The sequence below is a fragment of the Peromyscus eremicus genome, chromosome 23, assembly GCF_949786415.1.
Source record: "Peromyscus eremicus chromosome 23, PerEre_H2_v1, whole genome shotgun sequence".
NCBI lineage: Eukaryota > Metazoa > Chordata > Mammalia > Rodentia > Cricetidae > Peromyscus > Peromyscus eremicus.
In genome coordinates, this window is record NC_081438.1 from 32,719,407 (window position 1) to 32,746,521 (window position 27,115).

A 27,115-nucleotide genomic window follows, 5' to 3' on the forward strand; every position below is an offset into this window, starting at 1 on the left:
AATATGTAAGTCTGTAATGTATGCTTTATATATTGTCATCTCTAACCCTCTTTTAATAGTCCTCAAGCTGTAAACTTGCAAGAATAATGTAGGGGATATGTTATTTTAAATTGTATAATTATATTAATAAGAAGCTAGATTCTATCTTTGAGAATTGGTTCATTTGTTTTTGTATGTATATATGTATATGTATGCATGTATGTATGTATGTATGTATGTATTTATTTGTTTATTTATTTATTTATTTATTTATTTATTTATTTATTTATTTATACTTTTTAATGTATTAGATCCTGACTATAGTTTCCCCTCCCTTCTCTCCTCCCAAGTCTCTACCCCAACTTCCGCTATCCCCTAGATCCATTCTACCCACATTTTTCTTTAGAAAAGAATAGGCCCAACCCAGGGAAACCAACCAAACATGGCATATCAATTTGCAATAAGACTAGCCAACTCCTATCACATTAAGGCTGGATGAGGCAACCAGTAGGAGGAAAAGGGTCCCAAAAGCAGGCAAAAAATAAAATGAAAAAAGGATTTTTAAAATGTCATAAAAACACATATTTGAAAATCAGTAAGACCAGTTTGGTAAATAATGAAAAATCAAAATTATGAGACAAAAATCTCTCAATATATTACTGATTTTATTTTATTTTATTTTTTATTGAAAATAGATTTTGTTTTCACCCTGTATTTTCTGATCATGTTTTTCCCACCTCCAGCTCTTTGCTGTTCCTCCCCACCTCCCTATCACCTTAATCCACACCTCCATCATTAGAAAACAGCCATATAAAATAAATAATTAAATATAGAACAAACAATGCAGAATAGGGTGAACAAACAAAGAAACAATCAAAGAAAGAACAGAAAATAAAAAGGTAAATCACCTTTGATATCATTTTGTGTTACCATCAATTCTTTGGCATGGGGCTTGTCCTGGTGTGTTTGTTTATCCAGTGAGACACCATTGGAAAAAACTAATTTTACCTTTAATTTCCTAGGCAATTCTGAATCTCTTCAATGATCACTTAAGAAGTTGGAACATTCTTCCTAAAGCAAATGAGTTATGAGGAAGTGATCAAAAGTGAAGTGGGAATTTTTAAAAAAATAAGCTCGTGTTCTTACTTGCCAATTTAATAAACACCTGGTAATGGAATGCACAGCAGGACAATTAATCTGCTAGGAATAAGATTGAATTGAAATTAAAATTTATGAAAACATGCAATGTCAAACTTTTTCTTCTTCTAACAACAAATGCAACTACCATGGTGACAGCATCAGGTACAACAGAGATATTTTCATCTTCAGGTCTCCTGGGGGGAAGGTGGGGGGCGGGAGGGGGGAGAACAAGGGAATCCGTGGCTGATATGTAGAACTGAATTGTATTGCAAAATAAAAAAAAAATTGTCACTTGGAAAAACCAAAAAAAAAAAAAACCCAAAAAACTAAGGTGCTTCTTGTATAAGCATCTTTCCAGTTCACATATTGCCATTCTCTTATAGAATGCAACATACACATCAGTACACATACAAATATTGTGTGTACTTATGCACAATAATTGTTATTTCTTTGTATTAGTTACTTCTCTCTTTCCTGAGAAATTATTACCTGAAATGAAAACTGCAATGGAATATAGGCTTATTTTACTTCATAAGGACATCACATTGTTATTGAAGGGCAGAAACAGCTGGATTAATATGAGCTGTAGGCAGTGAGAGCTTGAGGTATCACCTTTTCATGTATTAGAGGACAAGGGAGCTGAGACTGAATGCCATAGCCTGAATAAGGCAGAACCTACAAATGTCTTCTTCTACCAGATAGACTCAGAGTCTTAAAAGTCCAACAGCCTCCATATCACCAAAATCTGGGTATCACAAAGGACTAAATTAGAGCAAGAACAGCAGTATCTTGTTAGAAACACCCAGAATTTCAGATCCACATTCAACATCTAAGAGTAGTACTGGGATGATCTGGTCTCCATGAGCACATCCCATATTTCACATCTGCATGTGTAGACGCATTACCTCTGCTCATTTCAGCTACACACCATGTATATGGCTTTCCTCAGCAGAAGATATCCTAGATGCAGTATACTCTCAAGGTCAATTTATAGAGACTCTGAGCCAGCCTTACCCTACTTGTTTTCCAGAATTCTGAAACCTATATACAAGTGACCTTGAACCCTTTATTTTTGCATCTTGTTTTGCTTCCGAAATGACAGAAAATTTAAAATATAGTCGTATTTTGCCACCATCTGAAAGTGTAGTTTTGTCTATATGGTATGGTTACAAATACCGGGAGATTGTGTTTTTTAAAGGACTTTTTTTGATTCATAGGCAGAAAGTTGTGGTGTACCCACACATGGAATAGACAAGTAAAGCAAGCTCTCTAGGGGCTACTATGAATGCATGGTCTCACTTCAGAATTTTACCTAATGTGTGTTATACATCATGATGATTCTAGTTCTGGTGAGGCCAGGGATGATATTATACTTTTTAAAAATAGAAACAGAATATTCAAGGGTAGGAAATATAGTCCATTAAATTAATAGAAATTTTGCACATGAGTCCTCTTTCTCAATGTTGATGATTACTCTCTGGTGGTTCAGGACAAGAAGCTATTGGTTTTCTTTGGCCTTTATATTATCTACTAAGGTTGTCAATAGAACCCTAATATTTTAATCAACACATCTCTTGCATTATAACCTTACTGTCAAAAACATCCAAGGGAAAGTTTTTCGGGAAGCAACATATGCAAATATTGGGAGAGTGCTGAATTTCTACAAATTCCTATAGGTGAAGGAGGAGGTTGGGAGGGAATAGGAAATCAGATTTCCACTGGAGAAATGTGGAGTCATTTTTCTCTGAAAGGGAAGTAGTCAGAAATTTTCTGATGTCACATCATATGCTCTGCTTGGGATAGAGAAGAGAAAGAGGCTGGAGTTAACATAGGTATTTTTGAAACTCTGAGTTTCATCAGGAATTCACTATAAAATTATTCAGAAGTGAGAATGGACTTTTTCAACATTTTTTATTAGTATTTTCAACTTTTGGAACACAAATAATATTGTTTTGATGCAAATGTTATTCATCATATTTTCAATTAGTTTCTATTTCAGCTTATATTTGGGTCATTTGAACTATCATGAATGACCATTTCCAGTTCTGTCATTTCTGTCAGATAGTCCACATGGATGCATTTGTCATGTGCTATTGTCTCTTTGATGCTTAAATTCATCTGCACTCATGTGGATGGTCCACACACATGACCATAAAGGTCATTTCAGATTCTATCCAAATTGAGAGGAGAGATGGACAGGAAGAAATTATGTACCAGTGACATGCTCCTGCACATTCTAATTTACTCATGTTTTTTAATTCCATGGGAGTTTAATTTTTCATACCACCATGCAGAGATTTCTTGTTTTATGCAGAAAATTATCCTTCCCAATATCCAGAAGACATTTATCTTGATATTTTGTGGCAAATACTCTTCAACTGCTCATTTAATGGACCTGATTATGAAACTTTGGGTAACTGTCTACCAAATGCCCCCTTGGACAAGTTGCCTGGTAAACTTTCAAATTTTTTTTCATGACCAAACTGAGTTATTGTGTATACACGTCTGTGCATTTTGTGTCTCACAGTCTCCATGAGGTGACTCTCCATCAAGTACAGATACAACTTCCCAGGTATAGATAGGGAAGGGAATTTCTACCCATGGCAGCTACATTATGATGTATCATCAAAGGCTTTAAATACTATTGTACATATTTGTATGTTTTACTAAACAGCATAAGAGAATTTTTGTAATTCTTTGCACAAAAATCAATGCAGAACAATGTATCAGTGTCTCTTCTGAGTTGGTTGTCATTAGCACAGAGTAGATGTATTTAAGTAAATATATAGTTTGTGTTGCAAATTTTCAAAAATTTCTCATATTGTTATCTTCAATGAAGTATGAAAATCCCAAATTCCCCAAATATTTCTCACAGCAGATATAGGAGGACTAAATTCTCACATGTCAACATGCTGGTGAACATGACTACAGTTGTTTTCATGGAACTGATCAGTTTAATTACCTTCTGGACACCAACACACAAGTTTTGTACACTAAACTCTGACTGTAGTCCTTAAATAAATATGAGAAGCTAGCTCTTCAATGAGCCTAAATATTCCAAGTCAACATTTACGGATTATTTGAGGTTGTTTTTTATCAATGCTATATTTACACACTGACATTCTGGAAAGAGATTGAGGATGTTTTTGTCAATGCTGTATTTTCACACTGACTGAGAATCTAGAAATATAAAGATAGTCCTATTCTCCAATGTAATAATTCATTTACTATCATTCATATTTAGGTTCTATTTTCATTTTAAAGACATTCAGAGACTTTTCTTAATTGTGCTTCTGTTAGATGTCACTGTCTCCTGAATATTATAGGAACTTGCATTGTTATTTTTTCCCACTTTAAACATATATTGAATTTAAAAATCATATTGGCAACAATGTTGGTTTTGATTGGAATTTGATACAAATTAAATTATTCTATCTTCATGTCCCATTCTCTCTCTGTTTTATTTTTGCTTTTCAAGAAACAATTTCTCTGGATAGTGTCACTTCCAGATTTTGAAGAAAGCCTTAGACTAAAGGCCTAAATGGAAATTTTTCTCCAAGTGTTTCACAGGGTAAAAATGTAATTTTGTCTGAGCATAAGATACAATGACTCACAGGACTTATAGAGAGGGCTTTATTCTTATCTAAAAACTCTGAACTGTACATAAATAAAAATATGTTTCTGAATGGAATATCCTTTGGTGGCTCATCAGAAACTTGAAAATACACAAAAGAACTGCCTTTACAGGATTTTAAATTGCTTTTTAATGTAATTGTAATCAATGTAACTGATTAATTTCCAATATGTCTCTTTGTGGTGATTTATTTCATGTTAAAAATACAGTGTATGTTTAGAAAAATTTCTGTTGCTGACAAGGGGATTAGTTCAACAACAGCTTAGGAAATACCAGTGCATGACCACTTGACCTTTGCTTTTAGTTTAAAAAAAATTAACAATAAATATATAGGATATAGATATAATAAGATAAAAGGGTAGATTATTGAACCTACTTTTAAAGAACAGCAACTTGTTTAAAATGTTTTACATTGGTATAGATTTTAGTCTATTGATACAAGTTTAAACTTAATTTTGTTATACTGTATATATATTTCTATTCTCATTTGAGGTATTATGTTTATGTAACTCATTTAGATTGTAGTGATAATTAAAAATACAGATTAATAATTAGTCTTCTATGATAGTCAAACTTGTACCATGTTAGTTAAGTTTTCTAGCTATACATAGACATATTTCAGATAGACAGGTAATCTTCAAACACTTCAAAGACCTACAAAATATGGCACTTAAAATATTTTAAAAATTTAGGCTTTCTGGACAATGAGACATGTCTGCTCCTGGCAACACCAATTTACTTCAGAGAGGAAAATGGACATTAAAGACATTCCATATGGAGTTTATCTTCACCTTGACAAAAATAGCCATTTGGGCAAGAAACTGTTCTTGCCTGGACTGCTTGATCGACTAGACATACAAGACCCATAAAAAGGTGACCACTAAACTTTGCTTGACAAAATCGTCCTTTGGGTTCCTGCTTTACAGAGAAAACTGCCAGACATTCTACAAAACACAAAGAAAAGTGACTGAGAGACTCTAGGCCTGTGGGCTAAAGACAGATGCTCCAACTTTACAAGAAAACTTTAGATAACTGTCCAGGCTGCCAACTGTCTCTACCCTACAAGACTCTTACATCCTTCTCCCATTTCTCAGGTAATATTATATCCTTCTGAGGTCTTTGATGTAGTTAAAGACTAGTTACAATTTTCCTTAGTTATAATAAAAATAAGTTAGATATAAAACCTTAGACTCAGAAATATAAGATATATAGGATATCTTCTTTAATTTTGCCAAATAAATTAGTTATTATAAATAGACTAGATATTATAACTGTAATTCTTGCTTGATAATTGTTTTGTTATCTGTAATTTTACTATGTAAAAATTAAAACCTTCCTTTTAAAAAAAAATGGGAAAGTGGTGTGGATATCGTTCTGTATAAATAAAACACTGATTGGCCAGTAGCCAGGCAGGAAGTATAGACAGGACAAGGAAACAGGAAAATTCTTGGAAGTGGAAGGCTGAGTCAGAGAGACACTGCCAGCCACCGCCATGACAAGCAGCATGTGAAGATGCCGGTAAGCCACGAGCCATGTGGCAAGGTATAGATTTATAGAAATGGATTAATTTAAGATTAATCTGGGGTTTGGTGGGACCCAGAGAGAAAACTCTCCAGCTACAAATTTCAACTTAGAAAAGGTGGGTTTTATTTTTCTCATGGTTTGACATGCAGTTATCATGGTGGATGAATATACAGGAACCTGAGAGAGTGAGTCACATGCTTTCACAACCATGAAGCTTTGAGCAAGTAATGCCATTGCTCACAACTATTGTTGTATTTTTAAAAGTCAAGTGTATGTCTATGTGGAGATGTGTTCTCGTGAGCACAAGCACTCATAGAGTTCAGAATACAATGTTGGAACCCTTATAAGTTGTATTTCATGAGCCATTGGATGGCGGGTAATGAGAAAAAAACTCAGGTTCTCTGTGTGAGCAGGAGATGCTCTTAACTGCTGTATCCTTCTCTATACTTTTCCCCTGCCCAGTTCTTTGATATGGGACATGAGCTAGTAAGATGATTCATCCTGTTATTGCAGTGTATCTTCCCACATCTAGTCCCCTAATATAGAAACTACCTCACAGAAATTTCTAAGAATTTGATTTCATGTTGCTTCTCAATTTTGTCAAGGTGACTATAGATATTAAGCATCACAATGGTTAAACAGCTGATCACTTCAATAGAAGGAAGCACACAGGCAACATCTATCTTGAGTCACAACATGCCCTTATATATATGATCTCCCTGAGCTAATTTACTGCTACTTGGCTCTATCTTTACCATTTCCACAATTGTGCATTAGAGTCATCATTCTAGGGACAGTGTTTCAACACATGGACAACTCTATGGCATACCTTATTTATAAGTAGCATGGACACATAGTCTGCATGTATAGGTATAAAAATTTGTCCCTTGACTATTCAGTATTGTTGAATTCATAATACTGTGCATTTGTTAATATATTCATATAATTGTCAGGTTACTTGCCCTGTGTGCAGTGCTGTTATCCATTATTCAAAAATGCCCTGGAAATTTGGAAACATGCTTCCTCATTTGATTTTAGTCTTTGTCTTGACAATGAGATGTTGATGAAGGAGAATAATGTAATTCTCAGTGGGAAGTTTCTCATCTCTTTGTAGTCTTCTACAGTATGTTAGCAGAGTTTAAGACTGGGAGAGAATGGTGTTAACAAGCTTTTCTCTTCATTCAGAAGTTTAATTATGCATTTTGACAAGATTTCACATATGCTAACAAAGATGGCCCTTCCACTGCCATAGGGAGTAAGGCAAAGCAAAGGCCCTGAAAACCAAGAAGGCTATGCAGAGGGTCATCCACAGCCACAAAAAGAAAAATATCTTAACCTCAAGTACTTTAGGAGGTCAAATACACTGCAACTCCAGATGCAGCACAAATATTCTTGCAAGAGTAGAGCCAGGAGAAACCAATTTGACCTCTATATCATCATTATGTTCCCTCTGTTCAACTGGTCAGGTAAAAATGTGACAAAGCACATGGTTTATATCAAGTCTAGCAAACCCCACTTCTAAACAGCTATAAAGAAACTATAAGACGCCGGGCGGTGGTGGCGCACGCCTTTAATCCCAGCACTTGGGAGGCAGAGCCAGGCGGATCTCTGTGAGTTCGAGGCCAGCCTGGTCTACCAAGTGAGTTCCAGGAAAGGCACAAAGCTACACAGAGAAACCCTGTCTCAAAAAACCAAAAAAAAAAAAAAAGGTATAAATATTAAAAAAAAGAAACTATAAGACAATGATGTGACCAAAATGAGCAACATGATACAGCCTGATGGAATGAAAAGGTGTGTTTATGACTGCCTCTAGAATATGATTTTCTAGATATTGTCAGAAAATTGGGATCCAAAATATGTATATCAGCTAATTTTAAGCAAAAAATTCCCCATAAAAGATTTATAATTCCAGGTCATTGTATTTTTGGTGGTGCCACTAAATAGATTCTATGATTATTGCTTGGCTAAAGAGCAAAGTTCCAGTTCTTATAACTTTGTAAAAGAGACTGTAGATGAAATTCTAAATGGTCTTATTAAATAAAAATAAAACACAGAGCCAAATATAGGGGTGAAAAACCTTAGAGATCAGGGAAATAGGAATAGCTATCAGCCAACCTTATCTCACCAGCTCTGCAGATTCCAAATGCCATGACTTCCTGTCTACCCAGGCTTTTATTGCCTTGCTGTTCTGCCCTCTCATTGTCTATCTTAGCCCAGCTATCTCACTTCCTCTTCCTATGCAGCTCTGTCATTTTCTGTCTGTCTGCACAAACCTCCATGTCTCTGTGGTTGGTACTGGGATTAAAGGAATGTGTCACCACACTTGGCTCTGTTCCCTAGTATGGCCTTGAACACACAGAGACCCTGTCTGCTAAGTGATCAGATTAAGGGCATGTGCTATCACTGCCTGACTTCTAGGTTTACTTAAAATGGCTTCCTGTTTCCTCTGATCTCCAGGCAAACTTCATTAAAGCACAAATAAAATATCACCACATTTCCCCGATTTTGTCTAATAAAAATAAAAAAAAATTAAAGAAAGTTATAACTAATATAAGAAAAACTATATACAATAAGTACAATAACTATATACAGTATATACAATCAATAAATATATCAACAATGTTTAGTCCATTTGCATTGACAAATTTAGAGAAAATATTTTATTATCTATTCTATTTTGGTGTGTCCAAAATGTACCTAATCGTTTATTAAATTATTATTCAAACTTCTTATAAATGAAACACATAATTGTGAAATAATATTGTGATTACTAACTAAAATGGCAGTTAACCCTCTCACTAGAGTTAACCCTTTCACTAGAGTGAAAAAGCCAGTTGTACATGTGTCACAACATCTCTGGACACTGAAGAGGGGAATCCTGATTTCTAGGCTATGTTGTGCAAAATATAGAAACGTTTACATTGAAATTCATTCAGAAAACATAAAATAGGCAAAAGTTATAATTGTCATCAGAGTGGCTTCATTCGGCAAATGATGAATACAAATGTGGATACACACAGACAAATATTAGGCATAGCTCAGGGAATCTTTGGAAGACAGGGAGGAAGGAGCCAGAGGGGTCAAGGACATTATAGGGACCCAGAGAGGTTTCCTCTTGAGAACCTACTTAGGGTCCAAAAATCTGAGCTTGCTTTTTTCAATATGGCTGCATAAGGGGATGATTTGACCATGGATGTGGTTACCAGGTATTTGGAAGGGTCTACACTTGGCTGTGCGGTATGCTTTGATCTAGCAAGGGGGAGGCCTTTTTACCCACCCCTTGGCATTGTTATAAAAAGCCCCTTTGAAGAGACAGAATGGATTGATCCAGGTATTCCCAAAACTATTCTGTGTTTCTGTCTTTCTCCTCTTCAATATCTTTCCATCTAATGTTTTCTTATCCCTCGCTCTTCCTCATAGGAACCCTTTAAAAGGTGGGAGCTGTCTTACCACAGGACACCACAGGAAAAAAAAAAATCAAATATCCTGGGCTTATAGGGACTCACAGAGACAGACCTGACAGTCAAGGAGCCTGCATGGGTCTAGCGGAGCCTGCATGGGTCTAGCCAAGGCCCTTTGCATATATGTTGTGGTTGAGTAGCTTTTTCTTCTTGTGGGACTCCAAATAGTGGGAGCAGGGTCTGTCCCTGACTATTGCCTGTTGTCTTCCTCCTACTTGTTTGCCTAATCAGTTGTTAATAAAATGGGTGGTGCTTGGCTTACTGAAGCTTGATATATCATGTCTGTTTGATGCCATTTTCTGAAGGGAAAGGAGCAGGAGGAGTGGATGGAGGAGAGGTAGGGGAGGAACTTGGAGTGGGGGTTGGTGGGGGAACTGTGTTTGGGATGTAATAAATAAGAGAAGAATAGAGGAAAAAAATCTAATTTGGGCTGAGTTCTGAAGTGATTTACTGAGACGTTTTATCTATTTATTATAGAGCAGTCTAAATTATGGACAACTAAAAACAAAAGAATTGATAATATTTCAAAATAAATTTTTTATATATTTATTTTATTTTATTTATTTGTTTTTTTTTGTTTGTTTTTCGAGACAGGGTTTCTCTGTGTAGTTTTGATGCCTTTCCTGGATCTCGCTCTGTAGACCAGGCTGGCCTCGAACTCACAAAGATCCGCCTGCCTCTGCCTCCCGAGTGCTGGGATTAAAGGCATGCGCCACCACTGCCCGGCTCCAAAATAAATTTTCATTCACTGTTAATATTTATTGAAAACCGATTTTGGAAAACACATCTGGATATACTATCTCCCTGAATGGAAATTTTACTATCTGCTTAAATTTTATGAAACAACACAATGTTAAAATGTAGTTTACTAGTAAAAATAAATACAGTAATTTTGGTAATACATTAGTGGATAGTGGTAATGGATACATTACCCCAATCTTGGTTCAGCTACAAACCATTCATATGGCTTTCCTCAGCAAAGGACATCTGAGATGCAATATTATTTCAGGGCCTTCTTACAAGACTGTGGACATACCTCATACCCCTGGTCAGTGAATTATGAAACCCTGATGGAAGCTTCCTGGAACCCCTCATTATGACAACTCTTTTCTTTCTCTTGGAACACAGAACCAGTGCTAAGATCCTGACATATCCTGCCATCACCATCATCTTAAACTGTACCCTGGTGCATGGGTCAAAGCAATAATAATTTCTTTGTGATAATCCATGGGAACATGTCTACATTAGATCACTCTCTAGAATGGCTCTATATGATCAGCATTCTCAGTCAAATATATTTCAATTGTCATTTTCTCATTTTGAGTCTTCTATAGGTGCTGTTTTACTCCATGGTGACCCTAAATATTTTCACTGTGCAGAACACAAGTTTTCTGCTTAATGACGTTAAACTCTTTGGCAGTTACAGGAGCTTTGTCACAAACTGTGCCTGCAGCTTTAACTCATCAGGTTTGATCCAAGATCAAGTAATTCCTCATTTCTTCTTTTATTACTCTTTGTGAATTTTGTTCAGTTTGGATATGTCTTCAGAGATTCACCCAGCATTTTGCACATCATGATTCGATAAACTGAAAATAATCCTTCTCAAAAACAGATGATAAAATGTTAACTTCATATTTCCCTATTGCTGTGATATCTTTTTCTGCCCTGTCGATCATGAGCTACATGCAATGGTATTGTTCATATTTTATAATATTTAATTGAGGGGTTGGTATATCTGATTTCAGTAATATTATTCTGTTTTTATAGTTTTTGTTTTAATGTTTCTTTTTCCAGCCTATGATATTCTGATGACATGTCTCTGACCAGTTGAAATTAATTTTGAAAGTGTCTGGACTTTGGGTCTTTTGTCATGACCATGACAGGGTTCAAACTGAGTGTCTTCTGTATTCAAATCACAGACTGTACTACTTCCTTCAACAGCATTTCCTTTGGGTCTTAGCTCCACATTCAGATGAGAATACATGACTCAAAGTAATTGAGAAACAAGAAAATAGAAAGGAACCATGATCGGAAAAATAGAGAGGGGAAAAAAAGTACACCAGTTTTCTCAAGGGGGAAAGGACAAAGTGGGATGCGGTGACTGTAGGGAGGCAGGTAAATACGAAGTGGGAGGAAGGAGGGCCTAGTGACAGTTTGGATCAGTGACACTGTCGGAAGGAATCAAACCATTACATATTTATACAAAATAGCTACAATGCATGCAAGCCAATGTATAAATATGCATAAACAGTTCATATGGATATTTCCCATCTGACTGAACGTTGCTCTGAAGAGTAACAAACCACCTAACAAAAACAGTAACACCCGACATGAGAAGCATTGCTGAGTTGTTGTTCAGTGTTCTCCAAGAGATTTCCAAAATATCAGAATTTAAGGCCCTGCTGCCTCTAAGCACACGTGCTTTGGAAATAATGGCCAGAGACCCCTAAGTTAAAACTATTCTGAAAATATCCTTCCTGAAGTCTTGCATCACTGTAAGAGAAGTTGTTCTGCAAAGTTCAAAGGGATAAATGATGAGTAAAGAATTCTGATAGCAACAGAAATAGTTTCCCTTAGGAAAGGCACACAGCTTTAAAGAAAGAACTGAAAACAGGACACATTTAAAATGGAAGGAGGTATAGATAATGGGGCAGAAGTGTACTCCAAGGATGTGTAGAAGGATAGAAAATAAGAAGGAGAATCAATAGAATCTAAGATCCTATTGAAATGTCCTAAGTGAACTCATTACTTTGTAAGGTAATTAAAAAAGTAATGTTAAGTCAGATACAGACTAAATCAAGTTGTTTTTTCTGAATCACTGTTTCTAAGACCTCTCTCATCTCAATGTCTATTTTGTTTAAATTTCCACTTTTCTATCCACACTGTTATAAAAACGTAAGGTGTTTTGATTCCTCTAATACTGACGTATGAACTGTAAATTAAGCATAGGCATGGCAGATTATAGAAAGGGATCTAAGTCCTAGTGCTAATATTAATCCCCAAATATCAGGCACTAAAATACGAAATGAGAATAAAAATATGTCAGTTATACAGAAAAATTGTATGGCTCATTTTTTAATTACACAGGAGACTATTTGCTATAAAACATTTGTACTATTCCACCATCTACACACTTAGTGTCTTTTTCTGTAATGCGACAATACTGAACCAAAAATGAGTGTTTAAAAACATGAAAAATATATCCTATCACAAATCTGGAACACATAAATTCAACCTGAAGGTTTCCCTGAACCTGGTTATACTCTAACCTCTGAAAAAGGGGACTCACTTTTCTGAGAGTCAGATTGTAAAATCTCAGCAGTCCTGTCTTCCATGTTCTTCATCTTGGCCATTGATCTTTCCAACCACATTGGTTCCAACAACAATGACCTTATCCACACTCATAACCTCATAATATAGCCCATTTTCAATCAGGAGTCACAGTTATCAGGGCTTAGAGTCTTAACAGAGCCATCTGGGAGACACAAGTCTAAAGTCACTTATAACCTTTGTCAAGATAAAGAAACTGCAGGTCCCTGTGACAGTCAGTAGATGTCACTGTTTCTTTCAGACCTTGCTTCTTTTTATTTATTTTATTTTATTTTTTATTTTGCAATACAATTCAGTTCTGCATATCACCACGGATTCCCTTGTTCTCCCCACTCCCACAGCAGGTGAATATTAGAGCTGCATGGCAAGTGTTCAGGTCAAATGCTAGCTGCTGTGTTCAACTTTTTCCACATTTGGTCTGTAAACTAGTACAATGTAACAAACGTGAAGCTAGGGCTGTGAAGTTAGTTATATGTGATCTTGTGAAATTGTTCAGACTTTAAGTTTACAATCATGGCACTTTCTGCTTTTCAGATTAATAGCATTTAAAGTATTCTGAATGAACGTTTTATACATGATGGGTGGAGTATATGAGCTCTTATTTACTTACTTATGGAAAATGGAAGGGGTTCTTTCAATACTTCATATTCAAAGAAAAGAAAACATAGTGGCTGAATCTTTTCTTTATGACTCAACATTGAAAAGACACACAATAGAAGAGTAGGTGAGAGTTCAAAAAGTAAACAGAATACCTAATCTCATCATTGATTGAGCCATTGATTTGGAATTCATGAATTCAGCCTATCAGTCTGCCAAGACTGAGACAGAAAACATGTTGCAGTGTGGGGAGACATGGAAGGAATATTGGTATGCAGACACGCAAGATTTGTAGAAAAAGTCCTTTTAGACTTCTCCATGCCATTCGCAAGTTAGTTTGGCACAGGCAATAATCAGTTTTAAAAAGCAGGGTGTCTTACTGATTTCCACAGGGCCATGTCTGGTTGGGACATTTTCCAGGATGTTTTCTGTCTCATCTCCCTTGACATCCTCCCTTGCATCATCCTGAGTCACTGTCTTGTGTAACTTTTGTGATAGAGAGCTTTTGACAAGTCTATTCAAGAGGAGTCATCCCTGGGGTCTTGATGTTCTGTCCTCTTAGATGAAGTCATGGGGCCTGTGGTTAAAGAAGATCCCAAATGTATTTCGAAGTTTGTTTTTATCTTTAATGGAGGGTCTCAGATGGGAAGTCTCAGGGAAGAGAGATTTCCAAAATTCTCCACAGAAAGTAGAAGAGGCCTGTCAAAAATACATGTGATTACAATAATGACTTCAGTCACCAGGAATATTACAAACTCTTGTGTCCACAAAAATATGAGCTCTATATGTAGCTGTTAAACACATTGGGATCTGTGTCCCCCATGCTTACACTGTGGTAGACGCTTCTGCTTTTTGATGCTCTCTCGAATTTTTATTTTCGTGCTCTTGCAGACTCTTGTTCCTTTGTCCTCCTTGGATGATTTTTTGTGCAAGTTAAAAGCACTAAGTTCTTTGCATAGTGATGGAAAGGTGATGATTGCTGCACTTGTTCCTCTTTTCCATTATTATCTCAGGAAAACAGATGATCTTAAAGGTGAAGATATGCGTGATCTCTGGTAAGTGCTTTTACAGAATTCAGACTTCAGTGTCCTCAAGTAAGTTTGGATTCACGTGAATTTAATGCTAATTTCCCATCCTGGCATTCCCTCTCTCGTATTCACAAATCTCTTTTTCAGGTGTGTTGTCCTGTTCCCTTTTCTTCTCTCAAAGAAAGAAGGGTTTGTTTTAATTCTTGTTATTTTACACATGATACTCTGTATCCATCTATGTTCCTCTGCCCTGCTTTTAGCTGATCGGGGTAGGACATGTTCACGGTTTTCTCTGCGGACGGAATATTTTTAAAAAGCTTACACACTGCTTTGGGCAATTTTCAAAGTCTAGTTGTTCTCCTTTGAGAAGAAATGATGCCCTTTACTGCAGTGACTACAGAGTCTTTGTGTGATGGTAGAGTGACAGGGACTGCCTGTGCTAGCTGCTGCTGTTTTGCAAGTCAGAATATGAGAATCTGGAGTTGGGACCTCTGCTGTGAAAATGCTTTCAAAATGACTTACAGTTTTCATCTATAATTTTGATTAGTAATCTTTTAGACTCTGTCAATTTTGCACAATTTGCTCCATTTCATTCCAGTGTTTCTGATTGTTAACAGTTGGTATGGATGTGTTCTGGAGATCCTATAGATGTTGAGGGCGACCTCTGAGTGTTGTTTCTTAGTTAGTTTTAAGGCTGTGGGGCATTGGCAGACAAATGGGTAAAATTATGTGGACTCTGCTGGAGAGAAACGTCTATGTAGGATTCTTTGTGAGGGATATGAGATTTATTTATTCCATGCAGACATTTCTGTAGCTGTAGAATCCATGTATTAAGAAATAAAATGGAGGAAGATGGCTTGCATTCAATTTAGAACAAAACTCTGTAAAATGGAAATGCAGAAGCACTGTCCAGGTATAAGGTCAGCAGATAGACAGTTAGGTGTGAAGAGAAATTTTGGTCCTTGTGATGCAATTGTGTTTTTGCTGAAACTTGAATGCAGTGCTAAGTCATCAGCCCTGGGAATATACAGCAGGATAAATGATCAGAGAGGAAAATTTGGTAGATGTAAGTATGTTTTGACAGCCTAGTCTGAAATAGACAGAACAAATATGGTGAGAGAAATCCATTCACAGGAGCGTGCCTATCTGACTATGTGTGGAGAGTGGGTTTCTTCTGTTTTTTCCCCTCTTACTTGATTCTCCTCACATTTTGATAGAATGCACACAGGCAAGTTCTTTCCTGTAATCATAAAATGTACATGGAATGTACAATAATGTTTTTGTGGCTTCATCTCTAATTTTATTTTATTTTGTGAGGTCCTAATTTAAAAGATGATAAGGAAACACTATATATATTCATATATAGCATTGTAAATACACACACACATATATATTCCAAGATAATAAATATGTATTTATTACTATATATACATATATTACTAAAAATAATATTTCTTTTCAGATTAATGCATATTAATGCCTATGAGAAGTATGGCTAATTTCCTGGTCAGGTACTTTTTTTTTTTTAATTTTGCAATACAATTCAGTTCTACATATCAGCCACGGATTCCCTTGTTCTCCCCCCTCCCACCCCCTTCACCTTCCCCCCAGCCCACCCCCCATTCCCACCTCCTCCAAGTCAAAGCCTCCCTCAAGGACTGAGATCAACCTGTTGGACTCAATCCAGGCAGGTCCAGACCCCTCCTCCCTGCCGAGCCAAACGACCCTGCATAGGCCCCAGGTTTCAAACAGCCAACTCATGCACTGAGCACAGGACCCGGTCCCACTGCCTGGATGCCTCCCAAACAGATCAAGCCAATCAACTGTCTCACCCACTCAGAGGGCCTGATCCAGTTGGGGACCCCTCAGCCATTGGTTCATAGTTCATGTGTTTCCATTCGTTTGGCTATTTGTCCCTGTGCTTTATCCAACCTTGGTCTCAACAATTCTCGCTCATATAAACCCTCCTCATTCTCGCTAATTGGACTCCCAGAGCTCCACCCGGGGCCTAGCCATGGATCTCTGCATCCAGATCCCTCAGTCATTGGATGGGGTTTCTAGCACGACAATTAGGGTGTTTGGCCATCCCATCACCAGAGTAGGTCAGTTCAGGCTGTCTCTCGAGCATTGCCAGCAGTCTGTTGTGGGGGTATCTTTGTGAATTTCTGTGGGCCTCTCTAGCACTTTGCTTTTTCCTATTCTCATGTGGTCTTCATTTACCATGGTCTCCTATTCCTTATTCTCCCTCCTTTTAAAGTCACTTTGTAAATGGACAATAATATCCCCCATAAGATACTACAAACAGATAATCTCTCTACTCGTCTGTAAGCATCATTTTTTCATATTTACTTAAAGGTGAAGTTGACAAGACGAGTCAAAGTAGCATTTGAACAATACAATTACAAGTTTATATATTGTTTTCAGAAACTCAAACAAATGCATGCTTCCTCCCATCCCCTTGAGCCCTCCTCATTACTTAGCTTCTATGGGTTTGTGGATTGTAGCATAGTTCTCATTTATAGCTAATATCCACTTATAAGTGAGTATATACTGTGTTTGTCTTTCTGGGTCCAGGTTGCCTCACTCAGTATGATCTTTTCTAGTTCCATCCATTTGCCAGCATATTTCATGATGTTATTGTTTTTAACAGCTGAGTAGTACTCCATTGTATTAAAGTACCAAAATGTCTTTATACATTCTTTGGTTGAAAGGCATCAAGGTTGTTGCCAGTTCATGGCTTCTAAGAATAAAGCTGCTATGAATATAGTTGAACAAGTGTCCTTCTAGTATAGTGCAACATCCTTTAGGTGTACTTGCAAGAGTGGTATAGCTGGGTGCTTGAGGTAGATCTATTCCCAATTTTCCAGTAAACCATCATTTAGATTTCCAAAGTGGTTGTACAAGATTGTACTCCCAGTATCATTGGAGGAGTATTCCCCTAGCTCTACATTCTTACTAGCATGAGCCGGCACTTGGATTTTTGATCTTAGCCATTCTGACATGTGTAAGATGGAAGACCAGAAGACCAGTGTTCTTTTTATTTGCATTTTCCTGATGGCTGAGGATGTTGGCCATTTGAGATTCCTCTGTGGAGAATCTCTGTTTAGGTTTCTATACCGTTTTTGAATTGGATTATTTGAATTTTTGATACTTAGTTTCTTCATATGTTTTGGATATCAGCCCTCTGTCAGATGTGGAGTTGGTGAAGATAATTTCCCATTCTGTAGGCTGCCATTTTTTTCTTTTGACAGTGTCCTGTGCCTTACAGAAGGTTTTCAATTTCATAGAGAATATACTCCTTGATAATTTGGATTTCATAATGTTTCTAATTAGATGCTTTCTTCCTAATAAATATATTTCATGTTAAAGGAAATAATACTTGCTTTGTGGTTATCCTAATAATTCTCACAGGGTTATGTTCATTTCAAACACTTTTTATACTTATTATTGAAAATAAAAATATGAATTTCAAGATTTCTCAAAAGATTTCCATTCTTATCTTGATCATTCATTTTTCTCATGTATAGCCATGGTCTAATTATTGATATAACCACCTCAAGTTTTCTACTCCATTTCCCTTCATTAATAATATGAACTGCATGTGATTTGGTTTCCCCTGAAATATCAATGGATTAACCACCCATTAATTTTTCCAGTGTTTCATATTATCCTTTTAACTGAGTTTCTAACAATTCTATCTTCTTGGATTTTCAGTGGAAAAGATGTGAAACAGCAAACATTCAATAATCCATAGCAGGCATTTCTGTTCTTTGTCTCTTCCTGCTGATGTATCTTTGAATCTTGAAACATTATCATTGAAACAATCAATACTTTTTTTTAGTTTTGCATTTATGTGATAATCATTGATGTTGAAAATTTTTGAAAGTAGCTGCTGGCTATATGTGTTTTTCTTTTGTACAGGATCTGTTCATGCCATTACCCATTTGTTGGTTAGATGTTTTGTTTCCTTGATTTATAACTAACTTCTTTCAGTTAATTAAAACTTTAGATATTAGATCAACACCTAGAGAACAAATGGAAGATGTTTTCTCCCATTATATGGTGTTCTGATAACAATTTTCTTTGCTCTACAGAGTATTTTTTTTCATTTTGTTGTAGTTGTACCTTCATTTTGTGTGGCTTCATTTTTTGATACCCAAAGCTAGTTTGTGTAACATTGACATTCTCTCCAGTAAGAACTTGCCTACACCAATGTCTTGACAATTATTAAGTGTGTGATCTTCTATCAATTTCTGTGTTTCATGTTTCAATCTAAGGATTGTGATTCACTTTGAATTGATTCCTATACAAGGGGAGGACAATGATCCAATTTCTTTCCACTTCATGTTGATACTTAGCCTGAAAACAGAATTAGTTGTATAGGCTGTTTGTCCTCAATTTCTCATTATCCTCCTTGGTTATAAATAAAAAACTTGGCTGTTCCTTTTGTGTTTAAAGCAAATTACATCTATCTAGAAGTATAATAGTTATCATCAAGAAATCTAACCATAAGTATTTGAAAGGCTGTTGGCAAAGGGAAATCCTTATTTTCTATTGGGGCATGAAAATGTTTAGAGATATTATGGAGATCATGTTGGAGGCTCATCAAACTTTTAAAATAGAAATAACATGACATATGACCTAATTATTCCACTTCTGGGCTCATCTATAGGAAACACTACATGCTCTCTTGGTCATTTTCTATTATTGAGAATAAGGTTGTTAACATTTTTTAGTTGTTTTGTTTTGTAATTTTAAAATATGTTTTGATTTTTTTCAGTATATATTTATATTTGTTTCAATATGTTTTCATAACTAGGTACACAATTCTACAAAATATCCATTTTTTCATGAAGAGAGAATTGTATTTCTTTTCCTTGCTCTTCAAATGCATGGGTTTGTGTGTGTGTGTGTGTGTGTGTGTGTGTGTGTGTGTGTGTTTTGAATTTTTGTATAATGTGATGTAGCATGAATACTTTATGTTACTGGAAACAACTTTCAAATTTTATGAATATGTTATTTTTATATTTACATAATATCTTTTTTATTTTCATTCTATACATTAAGGTTTATTTTATCTCTGTTGCCAGTGTAGTTATTATTGTGTGCATTACTACTCAACGGATATGTTTTTTTTAAACTTTACACATGTATAAATGTACTCCTCTGAGTACATTATGTAGAGGATCAAGGTAAATACCATAATTAGATATTTCAAAGCCACATATCTTGGTATATATTCTAGAATCCAGAAGGAGTAGGTTCTAATGCCAGTGAAGGAGTGGATTAGGTAGTGGCATGATAGCAAGCAGCAAAGAACAAAAGCTTCCTTCTCCCATGTCCTTATGTAGGTGCCCATCAAAATTAGCTGTGCATTAAAAGTGTTTCTTCCTGACTAAAGATCAAGATTAAGGAAGTGTCTAAAATACCTGGATTAAAAGGATGTTTCCCTACCTCTAAGATCCAGATTATATGTCATCAAGTAGATAACCAAGAATAATGATCACAAGTCTATCCCTTGCCAAAGGGACACATAATCATACCTAATTTTGTTGTGATTAATTTCCAAATGAAAAGACCACGAGGCATAGGAGGTTTAACAACTAAATTTACTGTCTATTGTGAGAATATTCTTTCATTGGGGAAGCCTCAAGTAATGTCTATCCCTTCTCTTTAAGTTCTCAATGACGCCAAGTTTCATTCTTGTCAAAGTTCACCATAGGGAACCCATGAATTCATGAGGCTTACAGAAAATAAGTAAGGTCTTTCTGATGACAATGTGGGTGACCTAGGTTTAGTCACTGAAAATTCTTTACTCAGTATATATTAAGATAATTTATCATTACATAGATAGATAGATATCCCCCTCCCACCTTTTAAAAATATTGTCAAGTCATGTTCTCATTTTTTAAAGTCCTATTAATATTTAACATGTTCTGCTGTTGTCATTTTAGTTTACCAGAATTGAAGGTAGATTCTGCTTCTTGTTGTTTTACTTACTAGACAGGACAAAATGCCTGTGTTGGATCTTCAAACACATATTTATTTATTTATTTTTAAATGAGGCTTCATTGGTGGGAAATGTCCTTATAATCATTAAAATGTTTATTTCTTTATATGCATTCATACATACATACATCATATCTATATATATATATCACATTTACAAGCACAAATATATCTTATTCATATATAAATGATGGCTATATTCCAATATGACTAAAATATCCTGGTTTAGGAACAATAATATCTTAAAGGTTATCAATAACCTTAAGTGATATGCGCTATATTGTAGAACCAGAGTTGGGATAAGCATCAAGGAGATATAATTTTGACCAGAACTGTATGATTCCATAAGTCTTGGACTTAAAAGTAGACATTAAATTTATATGTAAAACCTCAGGTTAATTGTTCCAAAGAAGTGTTCAGAAACATAGTCATTTCTATTTATTTTATCTATGTGGTCATGTTGATTAAATACATATTTGTATTTAAGATTTTTTTACCTTTAATATTACTATGAACAAAATAAATGAAGGCCAAATCAACAATTGTAGTTCACAAGAGCATTTACCTATAATCATTTTGTTATTAAGTACATGATATGAACAACAAACCATAATTTCAAAGGAACTGTCTATACATAAGTAATGCAAAAGACAAATGCTAATAAATGAAAATCTTATGATTATTGCTTGTTGGCATTAGAGTTTTATCTTTTTCATTGTGAAAGGGAAACTTAACATAAGGATCCTTAGTAAATATTTTGTAAGTTTGTGTAGAAACAAAGAAGATATTCAGAGAACAAAGGAGCAAAGGACATTTTAGAGAAAAAGTAGTGTGGACTTACCAGTCCGAATCAGCAGTGACACCTAGTTGAGGCCACTCTAGTAGCGCTTTCCTGGCTGCACCTTGTCTCTCAGTTGGCAATTCATTCTTTGCGTCTTTGTTGGGATCTGTGGATTTCTATTAGTTTATCTTTGGAAGCCAGCAATTATATCATGCAAAGTCTATTGCTGTTAAAACAAAACACTAAAAGTTACAAAATAAACACCATAGAAGTCCAAAATTTTCTCCATGGTTGTATATAAAATGGGTGTAGTGGTCCTATTGGACTCAATGAGACCATAAAGCATAATGGTGGCCACTATTTTGACTTGTCCCAAGTGGTGACATTAACCAAGATGGTGGTGAAGTCACATGGCATGTGCTTTCTTTATGATATCATTAGCAAAGTTAGCAGTCAAGTCACATGATGGTTCTATCTTGATGAGAATCCTCAAGTCATGTGTGCAATAAACTTGGTCATATTTTCTGTTCAAGTTGAAATCAGCTGCAGGGTAATGAAATTACATCTGTCATCCGGTATTTGAGGTTGTTGTATAATTGACTTTGTGTGGGTGGTAAGAACATAGTGAAGGGAGAGCAAAAGAGGCAGTCAGATTAGGGAAAATACTAAAACTGAGCACACACACAAACAAAACCCCCAGAGGATTCAAGTCAAACCTGTAGGCTGTTAAACCATTGGGAGCTAACTGAGTCATTCTACTCTTCATTGTATGGCTCTCAGAAAGGAGAGAGAAATGGCAATGGAAGAGAGGAAAGGAATTCAAAGGGATGTGCTTGGGTGTGGGATACCCCCAATCTCCTCCCAGGTTTAGATCCAAATGTTGCTTTGGGGTTGATGCATGTGACACAGGTAGACATCACCATAAGCATCATTGGTCCTCCATCAGAACAACTGAAGGGCTACAGTCTCTCCATCTATGTACAGACATAGTGAGTGTGGTATGGAGGACTTGGGGGTTTTATAGGACAGAACAGGGGAGCTTTAAAGGATGGAAGCTTAACATCTTCTGGTTATTTCACTACAGCATCAAAGAAGTAGGGGAGTTTGTTTGTGTTTGTCCTTACCAGAGATTCCAAGGTTGTTATCAGCTCAGGTCAACATTCTTGTCCAGAAATTTTAGATCCATCTGAGGCTTTTAGGTTTAAGCCATCACTTACTATATACACGGGTATTCAACTTATAACCATTACCGTGATGACACAAAATATTACTTGTAGATATATAATATTGAAGGTATAAAAGCCCTTGCATCATACTGTTCAATATGATATGATTCCCCTTCATAAACATTGACAATCCTTCTCTGCAGGTTCAAGTGGAGGAGCTACCAGTTTTCTTTGGCCTTCATATTTGCTGTTGAGGAGATCAATAAGAATACTCACATTTTACCCAACACATCTCTAGGATTTGATCTCTATCATGTCCCAAGCAATCAATGGCATATTCTCCAGGAAGCTTTTACTTGCCTCACAGGAGCTAAAATAATCATTCCGAATTACACATGTAGAGGACAGAAGAAGGCTGCTGCTTTACTTACAGGAACATCATGGGCAACCTCTGCACATATTGGGAGACTGCTCAATCTCTACAAATATCCACAGGTGAGGGACTTGGCTGTGAAGAAAAAAGAAACCAGTATTATACTGCAGACATTTCAGATGTTTTCAAATGTAAAGAAATGATGCTGTGTCATTCATCTTTCAGTGTATAAATCAGGCATTTGGTTATGTAGCCTCATATACTTTGCTTGAGATTAAAAAAATATGGTGGAGCCTATACTGGTTGATAAGAAAAACATATTCTGTCTTTGAGTAATTCTATAAAGTTCTTCAAAAACAACTCTGGTGATGGGATGACCAAACACCCTAATTGTCATGCTAGAAACCTCATCCAACTACTGAGGGATCTGGATGCAGAGATCCATGACTAGGCCCCGGGTGGATCTCTGAGAGTCCAATTAGCGAGAAAGAGGAGGGTTTGTATGAGCGAGAATTGTTGAGACCAAGGTTGGATAAAGCACAGGGACAAATAGCCAAACGAACAGAAACACATGAACTATAAACCAATGGCTGAGGCGTCACCAACTGGATCAGGCCCTCTGAGTGGGTGAGACATTTGATTGGCCTGATCTGTTTGGGAGGCATCCAGGCAGTGGGACTGGGTCCTGTGCTCATTGCATGAGTTTGAAACCTGGGGCCTATGCAGGGTCTCTTGGCTCGGCCTGGGAGGAGGGGACTGGACCTACCTGGACTGAGTCTACCAGGTTGATCTCAGTCTGCGGGGAAGGCTTTGCCCTGGAGGAGATGGGAATGGGGGGCGGGCTGGGGGGGGAAGGTGAGGGGGGTCGGAGGGGGGAGAACAAGGGAATCCGTGGCTGATATTTAGAACTGAATTGTATTGCAAAATAAAAATTAAAAAAAGAAAAGTTAGTCTATACCAATCCAAAGTGTCACCTCAGGTCTTAAATTGTGTTCTATGTCAATGTTTTCACTCTTGTTTCCTATTTGAAATTTCCTTCAGATTAATTTTGGGCCTTTTGACACTATGCTAAGTGACAGAGTCCAGTTCACTTCTCTCTACCAGACAGCACCCAAGGACACATCTCTGTCACAAGGCATTGCCATTTTGATGGTTCATTTCAGCTGGACCTGGGTGGGACTGGTTCTCATAGATGACCACAATGGGGCTGAGATTCTCTCAGACCTGAGAGGAGAGATGGACAGGAACAGAGTGTGCATAGCTTTTGTAGAAATGATTCAGGACAACTTGATTTCCTCCAATGACTTTTCCAGAACAACTTACCTGAAGATCCTGAAATCATCTGCGAATGTGGTTTTCATTTATGGTGACACCGAATCTTCACATGGTATAATCATAAATACAGGGATACGTTTAATGAATGGGAAAGTTTGGATCATGAGGTCACAATGGGATTCAACTACTGATTTTGAGTATTTCATATTTGATTCATTCCATGGGAGTCTCATTTTTGCACACCACCGTGCTGAGATTTCTGATTTTAGGAAGTTTGTCCAGACATACAACCCTTCCAAATACCCAGAAGATGGTTATCTTGCTGTTTTGTGGAACACATACTTCAATTGTCCTTTTTCTGGACCTGATTGTAAAATTTTGAGTAGCTGTCTACCCAATGTTTCCTTGGAAATGTTGCCTAAAAATGTTTGGGAAATGGATATGACTGAAGAGAGTTACAATGTATATAATTCTGTATATGCTGTGGCTCACAGTCTCCATGAGATGACACTCAAACAAGTACAAATTCAGCCCCATGGAAATAGGGAGATACGTAACTTCCCTTGGGAGGTAATTTCTCTGCCTGTATATTTTATCAATGTTTGTATACCTGTATATTTTATCAACGTTTTAGCCCAATGACATACTGAGGTTTTACAAAAGCACACATTACATGATTGTACACTGTGGCAGGTTTTACAAAAACCACCTGAGAGACTGTATGTAATTCCACATATAGAAGTGATTGCAGACACGTGTCGTTGTTCATGAGAATGGGTGGCAATAACAAGGTTTAAATGTATGTCGTTATATACTTTGTGTTACATTTGACCTCAGAATCTTCTCATGATATAATACTCAATTGAAACCTCATTATCTCTAAATACATTATAGAACAGAAATAGGAGAACTATATCCTTAATGGTCAAATGCTATTAGATCCTTATGGTTAAAATTCTGAAGCTATGGTTATCTTTCCTAACTGATTATTTTCATTACATTTTGGACATAAACACCCCAGTTTTCAAACTGAAACTTTGACTAGATTACTTAAATATTTGGATGCAGCTAGCACTTGAAGACGGTGGATATTTGCTTGAATTCACATTCATCAATTAAATCTATTTGTTTATTTGCTTGTTATTGTGTGTTTGTGTGTGTCAATTCTTTCTTTTGAAACTAACTTGTGGTGATATTTTATTTGTGCTCTAACAAATAAAGTTCATCTGGGGATCAAAGGAAAAAGTCAGCCACTATGTTAAGCATAGAGGTCAGGCAGTGGTAGCACACGCCTTTAATCCTAGCATTTGGGAGGCAGAGATTCATCCGGATCTCTGTAAGTTCAAGGTCACACTGGGAACAGAGCCGGGGTGGTGGTACATGCCTTTAATCCCAGCACTAGTTAACCATGGAGGTCTGTAGGTCTGTACAGACAGACAGGAACTGAAAGAGCTGGGTGGAGAGAGGAAGTAAGATGGCAGGGCACAGAAAGGTATATAGGTGTGAGGATACAGGAAGTATCTCTTTTGGGCTGAGGATTTCCTAGTGGTAAAAACTTGTGGCTGACTTATTCTGTTTCTCTGATCTCTCAGCTTTCGCCCTAATAACTGGCTCCAGGTTGGTTTTTTTTTTTTTTTTTTAAATAAGACCATTTAGCAATTTGTGTTACACTAACTGTCTAGAAACATTGTGACAATATTCATATTTGGTCTTCATCCATTAAAAGGTTGATAACTTGTTATAGCTAGCAAATAATGGCAGGGATTTAGGACAATAAGGTGCATTGCTTCATTGGGTTCTGTTGAACCTTTCTGGGAACAAATTCATCATCAAATTGTGCATCTCTTTTAGCTTCACCCTTTTCTCAAGAATGTCCATTTAAAAAATGGTGCTGGAAACCTTGTGGTTTTGGATTCACAGAGGAAATTAGATGCAGAATATGATATTCTCAACTTCTGGAATTTTCCAGATGGTCTCAGACAAAAGATGAAAGTTGGAACATTTTCTCCAAAAGCTCCACAGGGACAAGAGCTATGTTTGTCTGACCATATGATACAGTGGGCTATAGGATTTACAGAGGTGGGCTGGATCTTATCTCATTGTTTTGATCTTTATGTCAATAGACATTTGTTTGTGGATGTAATGATTGTTGGTTCCTTACTCAGTGCCCATATGTACTAACATAACTACTGTTTTATGAGAACGTATTTGTTAACTTATACCGAATAATGGGCTTGTTTATTTATCCATGCTGTTTTCTATGGTCACCTTTTTCCAGTAATAAGTACAGTGTCTATTTATTAAGATTACATTCCTATCATGAAACCACCTGACAAGAGTACTAGTTTGACTGCCAAATTTGGAAATATCAATGCATGGTCATTTTGCTTTAGGGCACCTGGTAATGCACAGTAGCATGGATGACACATGTGAATGGTTTAATTACATGTTTTGCTGCTGAAAAAAAGGAAGCAATTTGTCACACAACCAAAAAGAAAAAAAGAAAAGAAAAAAGAAAAAGAAAAACCTGGTAGACATAACTTAAGAACATAGACTTTATTGGGTCACATTTGGCATGAGCAGTTCATAATGATTCAGGCAATCATGTTGGCAAGGATCTGAGAAAGTGAGTCATGATATATCTTCAGTCAGAAAGTAGACTGATGTGAACACTGCTCTTCACATCCCTTTTTGTTTTTCTTTCAGTCCTTAGCAATAACAACCAATGAAATAGTGCACATACTTATAGAATATGTAATCTCTCACAGAAAGTCACAAAGACGAATTCATATGTTTATTTCAAATCCTGTCAAGCTGA

The 27,115-nt window shown here is 36.4% G+C and overlaps 1 pseudogene; it reads left to right on the top strand.

Moving 5' to 3' along the window:
• Positions 1 to 11,087: 11,087 nt before the first annotated feature.
• LOC131897923 (vomeronasal type-2 receptor 116-like) overlaps positions 11,088 to 27,115 on the top strand; it is a 60,168-nt pseudogene continuing 44,140 nt past the window's right edge.